Here is a 6,245-nt window from a genome sequence, read left to right on the forward strand (position 1 = left end):
AAAAAAAAAAATTACGGTTCACCTCATTAACATGTTACTTAAACTGTTACTATAATGTCTATAAATGTATGAAATAACATGGGAAACTATTTACAATACAATGTTATATTAAAAAAGAAAGCTATCAGATTGTATAATCATTATGATTTACAGTATGTTTAATGAAAAACAAACTATTGTCAGGGAGGAAAAATGATATATGGAACATATAATTACAACAGCCCTAAATTTTAATTTAAAATTTACTTTTTCTTCCAGGGACAAACTACCGATAAACACAACAACATGGATAAATCTCAAAATAATCTGAGTGAAAAAAGGATGGGGAAAAAAGTACCTACTGCATGATTCCTAATCCTATTATGACTTTTATATAACAGTCTAGAAAACATAAATGCATCCTGAGAGCAGACCAATAGTGGGGAAAAGTGGGAAAGAAAGTTACAAAGAGATATGAGCAAACTTTTTGGAGTGACGCACATGTTAATTTTCCTGATTGTGGCAAAGGTTTTCATGGGTATATACATAATGTTAAAACTTACCAAATTATACACTTTAAATAGAACTTTAGAAATATTTGAATCATAGGCACAATATGTATTTTATATCAAATATACATCAATAAAGCTGTTTTTAAAAATAAAGCATAAATAAATCATCAGTTCAACTGGTGTTATTTACTACTGGGGGGAAAATGGGTTGTTATTCTATGTTGAAGTACAGGACAATCAGGTAGATTTACATCCGGCTGGGCACCATTGCCTAAGGAGCACTGATCAACCCATGCTAAATTTTGTCTCTGTGAAGGGTCTCCACTGACATGTTGAAAAAGACATAAAAGCATGATTTTCTAGTTAGATGACATAGAGCTATCAGACGACAAAAATAAGCTCTATAAAATACAGGCTGGCTAAAAAGGATCATGAAATGGTAAGGCATTAAGAAATGATCTATTCAAATTAAGTAATTTATTTATAGGGATTTTTCATAGGCAGTTAATAGGAAAACTCTTCCAATCCCCTAGAATATAGACTGCTGCTCCTTGTAGTAAAAGCGTTATCCCAGAAAAAATTTTATTAAGTTTATCTCTGCAATTTTAAAAACACTGGCTTAAGAGTCATAAAAATCTAATTTCTCTAAATGAAATATATAAGCCAAAAATATACATGATAAATTTCATAGTTTTTCAGAAGCATGTCAAAAGTGAGTTATCAGTGAATGTATTTCAAATTAGCTCACACCTCTTTGGTTTTGCCATTTCCTCTCTACCATATAATATATATATGTACTGCCCTTACTAAAGTTTTAAAAATATTGGCTATATTCTTTGTTCATATGATCAATCGCTCTAATGCAATTATGGCTAATGAGGAATAATAACAAAAGTATTCCTCTCATTCCTGATAAATGTTCCAAGAAGAAACTAGGCTAAAATAAGTAAATAAATAAAAACCAGGGTATAACATGTAACAAGGCATTTAAAAGTTGAGTCCTACTTGACATATTTCTTTGATTATCAGCAGAGAGCCTATCTAAAATGGATGACACAGGGTAGAAAGCCTGCTTATCAGGCATAATAAAGTAAAATCTTTGTCTAATTTTTTAAGACTAGCCAGGAGTCTTTTTGCCTTTCAAAGAATTTAACCAACTCAAAGTGACATATGGGCACCATATGCTGAGGCAGGAGGAGGGAACTGAGGGTTGGCCTTTATTTTATGACACAGAAATGATGCTAGCGGACCTAGACGCTAGAAGAAGAATGATCGATACATAATCTTGGGGCTTAGACAAAGGGGGACTGAAACAGCAAAGCTGGTCAGCCACTCTCCTACTCATTCAGTCAGTGTGCACAACAACACTGCAAAGGTATGGCAGACTTAACATTTTAAGAATGGGAACAACGGATCCAAAAGTGAACACTATCATATTTTAAGGGAACTTTTTTTTACTGCCTAAAATCCCTTGTCTCTCCAGAATAAACACTATATATAACTCACACACCATTTTTTTAACTGACTGATGGACTACATATATGGAAGTAGCTTGAACAAGTCAAATTTGGTCTAACTCAAAAATAAATTCAAAATCTTAGATTCAAAACATTTCATTTAAACCGTGTAGCATGCACTGTGCTGTCATTATCATTCACAGGATTTTGATGATCTCCTCTCCAAAGTACTAAGTTTACGAAGTAACATGTCCTTATTTATGAGGAATCTTAACAACATGCCTATACTTTAACTCAGTAATTGCATTTGTAGAAAGTTATTCTACAAAAATAATCCAAAATACAGAAAAGGCTTTAAATTCAAATAACTTATTTCTAATAGGAAAACTGGAAACAACCTAATGCTTAACTCACCAAAATAATGTTCACATATATTAATTTTTCTCAGCAAAAACCGTTCCCCACCCAGTGTTCATCTCTGCAAACAGTACCATGTTCACTCAGTTGCTCAATCCAAGATCCATCACATCATCCTTACTCTTCATTCTCTCACATCCCTCGTCCAAGCTATCATCATATTCTATTTACTCTCCTTTCAAAATATATACCAGCCGTTCTCTGGTGGTCTAGTGGTCAGGATTCGGCGCTCTCAAAATATATACCAAATCCACTACTCATCTCTTTTATTGCTACCACGTTAGAGAAAGCCACCATCATCTTTTGCCTGTGTTACTACGACAACCTCTTAACTAAGGTCTCCATGCTTCTACTCCACCACCATAACCACCTGCCCGCGACAGTCTTGTCTCTGTATAGTGGCTACAGTGGCCTTTCAAAGGGAAATTCAGGTCTACCGCTCTTAAGTTTCCAATGGCTTTCCATCACATCTAGACTGAAACCCAAAATCTTTACCATGGTCTATAATGCCTCACAAAATCGGATGCTCCAGATACTTCTCTGAATTCTATCTTCAACCTTGCTATACTCTAGCCGCACTGGCTTTCCTTGCAGTTTGAAGACCACGTTAAGGATGTTGCTATCGCTGGGCCTTTGCATTGCTTGCTGTTCCTTCTACCAGAAATGCTGTTTGCCTTGAAATCTGCAAGACTCATTCACTCTCTCACTTCTTGGTTTTCTAATTAAATACCACTTTTTCACATAGAACTTCCTTGACAGCCCTAGCGAAAGTAGGATGTCCACTCATTTTCTATCCCTTTATTCCGCCTCATTTTCCGTGTTGTAGGCTCTGATTACTTATCAAAGCACGTATCACTACCCAGTAGTATACTGCATACACATGTGTTTACTGTCATTTCCAGCTCACAAACAAATACGCTCCATGAGGACTGAGGGTCTGGTTTGCACATCACTATATTCCCAACACCTAGAACAATGCCTGACACACATTAAAACTTACAAAAGATTTGTCAAATGTTGAGTGAGTATTAAATTCTTATAACAAAACAATGTAAAATCAATTATTATTTAAAAAGCGCTTTGAATAGCATAGAAAAGCCTAATAGTATCATGTAAACTGAAAAATTAGAATAAAATATCTTATACAGAGCCCACAACACACACACACACACACACACACACAAAAAGATTTTGGGGGAAGAAAAGCAAACTCTGGCCTACAAAAAGTTTGTGTCACTAAAAAAATTAAAGGTTATTTTTCAACATAAACTGAAGATTTCCAATTACTAGGGTGACCAGATAACCTATCATCCAAACTGGGTCCATTTTAAGAATTCAAAGGGGTTCAAAAAGTTATTAACAGGTATTTAAATGATCTACAATAGGTGCAAACTGAGATTCATTTTGGGCAAGCCAGAAAAAGTAATCACCTTACCCATCACCTGCAGGATAAAATTGTAACTCTTTAAGACGTTGCTAAAACCCCAAAAACCCACCTATCTCATCTCTACATCTGGTATAAAACCTAACACACATGCCGCACTGGACTACTTCATTAACCATGCCTCTAAATCTTCACTTCCTAGAAGGCCTTTTCTTCCCTTCTCTGACTAAAGTCCTATACCTTTCAGCTTAGTGTTACTTCGTCAATCAAGAGCCTTCTTCCACTTCCTTATAAATAGTACATTCAGATCTCTAATTGAAGATTCTTTTTTTAATTATAAAAATATTTTTAATTAAGCATAAGAAAAATAAACAAATTTTAGAGATTAACTTTTCAATTAAGATTCTTTGGGAAAATGTTTAAAAGGAATAAAATGTAACAGTAAATAAAAATTCAAGTTTAAGATTATGGATGAAATATTATGAAAGAAAACTTTATCAAAAATATTAGGATATTTTGAAATAAAAACAGTCAGTCTGCTATTATAAATACTTTCATTTTTATATATTCATCTAATCAAAAGTTCTTAACCTGGGGCCTAGGAGTGGCCTGATAGACATCTGTAAAATTCTGAAATTATATGTAAATACTGGGTATATGCTCATATGCTCTTTTTTAAGGAGAAAATGTTGCAACCATTTTAAGATTCTAAAAGTAATTAATAACCCAAAAGAAAAATAACCATTGCTTCATCATATAACCTTAGATTACAATTATTGATTTACTCATCTCCCTCACTACACTGTTTCTTTAAAGGACCACGTCATATTCCTAGGAATAAACAGTATGATGAACTAAAATATTAAAAAATATATGTCTGGCTCCCAAATGCTCCCTAAATTCTCTCAGGTTCACTGTAAGATAGCTAAAAACCTGCTTTTAATTTAATTACCTTTATCTTCTTTCTTTTAAATTTCCCTTCATTTATGAATTGGAATCAATCATTTAACATAAAAAATTAAATTTCCTCCCATTAAAACCAATATGCTCTTTTCTAAAATTTCTATATTTTTACATGTAATAGAGAAAAAAAAGTAAACTAAAAAAATTTTAAGTTTAAAAAAAAGTAAAATTTTAAGGAAGAATATCCAAAAAGAACATTAAAACTCAGTGTCCTAGAAGAAATCACAATACAAGGCAGAAGCGAATATTTATTTATATAAAAGGAGGAAAAGAAGCCAGGTGTGTGAACCAATCTATCTTAACATAATTTTTGTTTCATCACCACTTCTTAAATTAAGATGATGGGGGAAAGGACCTATTTACCTTATTATATACATCTAATTCTATAGGGGATTTTATTGAACCTGTTGCCAAAAATCTATCACATTCCAATCAAACAAACACTGCCTTTAACACTAAAGGCTCAAGTGCGAAAACAGATACGCAAAATGACAAACAGCCTTGAGTTACTCACCGTGCTGTAAACTGCCGAGACAGTAGGGGTGAAGATTCGATCCTCGACAGGCTGCTGCACAGGTCCTCTGGGAATTCTAGAAGAGCGAGTTAAGGACATGAGAACTCAAAAATGGATTGCTTTAGCAGTAAGAGAAAATTGCCACCACAAAAATTTTGTCAGTGACCCAAGGTTTGGCACCCAACTGGTGGGGTTATAAACGTACTTCTCCACAGAAACTGGAAAACAAAGTATTTCAAATTTCCTAAAGTGATTAGATCAATCTCTCCAAAAGTGACTCCCATGATAGACATTCCATGGAAACTCAAAACAAATAAAATTACACAAGACGCCCAACTTCAGGCCTATGAAGAGAACGTACCACCTTTACTTTCTAGAAAAAGAGACTAAGGAAATACAAGCAGGATATTCAGAAAGATAAAACTAATTCATCAACCTGGAAATTGCTGACAAAGGCCCTGTCTGTTCTGCTAACTACACAGAAATGATGGATACAATTGTTCCCTTATTTTTCTATTTTAGCTACTACTTTACCTCATATCTACCCACCAATTCCCCATTTTTAAAAAGAGGCTCTCCAACATAACTTAGTTCAAAATGTTTAAGTATGTTGTCAGGATATTCTGTTAAAAGACGAAAGACTATCATTTTATTCAGCTTCAAAATTGAAAAGATGTAATAAGCTCTCCCACGTGGTAAGGTAATATTTTTACTTTTTTAAGTATGACAACCAAAAGACTGGCACCAAAAGATTAATAGTAATTATCTCTGGATGGTAGGATTACATAACTGTCTTAAGTGCCGTTTCTACAATGAGTATAAATGATTTGTATGATTTAAATATATTTTTAAAAGAATGACTATAAATGTAGTAAACCCAGAATGAGACAGAATCCTTCCTTCATCCTAAGATATATTTACTACCGTATTTGCCGGCGTATAAGACGATTTTTTGGCCCTGAAAAATATGCCTCCAAGTGGGGGGTCGTCTTATACGCCAGGTACACTTCAGATAGACT

The 6,245-nt window shown here is 33.9% G+C and overlaps 1 protein-coding gene across 6 annotated transcripts in view; it reads right to left on the bottom strand.

The window, feature by feature from the left end:
- The window catches only part of EIF4G3 (eukaryotic translation initiation factor 4 gamma 3), a 227,947-nt gene extending 222,645 nt beyond the window's left edge, over positions 1-5,302 (bottom strand). For 3 of the 6 annotated variants that reach the window (XM_019666682.1, XM_019666683.1, XM_019666678.1), the window contains exon 1: positions 5,227-5,302. The gene's annotated coding sequence lies outside the window, so the exon portion shown is untranslated. The remainder of the gene's footprint in view (positions 1-5,226) is intronic. The other 3 variants (XM_019666684.1, XM_019666680.1, XM_019666686.1) reach the window with 2 other exon arrangements.
- Between the last annotated feature and the right edge of the window lie 943 nt (positions 5,303-6,245).

Source organism: Hipposideros armiger, unplaced genomic scaffold (assembly GCF_001890085.2).
Source record: "Hipposideros armiger isolate ML-2016 unplaced genomic scaffold, ASM189008v1 scaffold_477, whole genome shotgun sequence".
In the NCBI taxonomy this organism is placed as follows: Eukaryota; Metazoa; Chordata; class Mammalia; order Chiroptera; family Hipposideridae; genus Hipposideros; species Hipposideros armiger.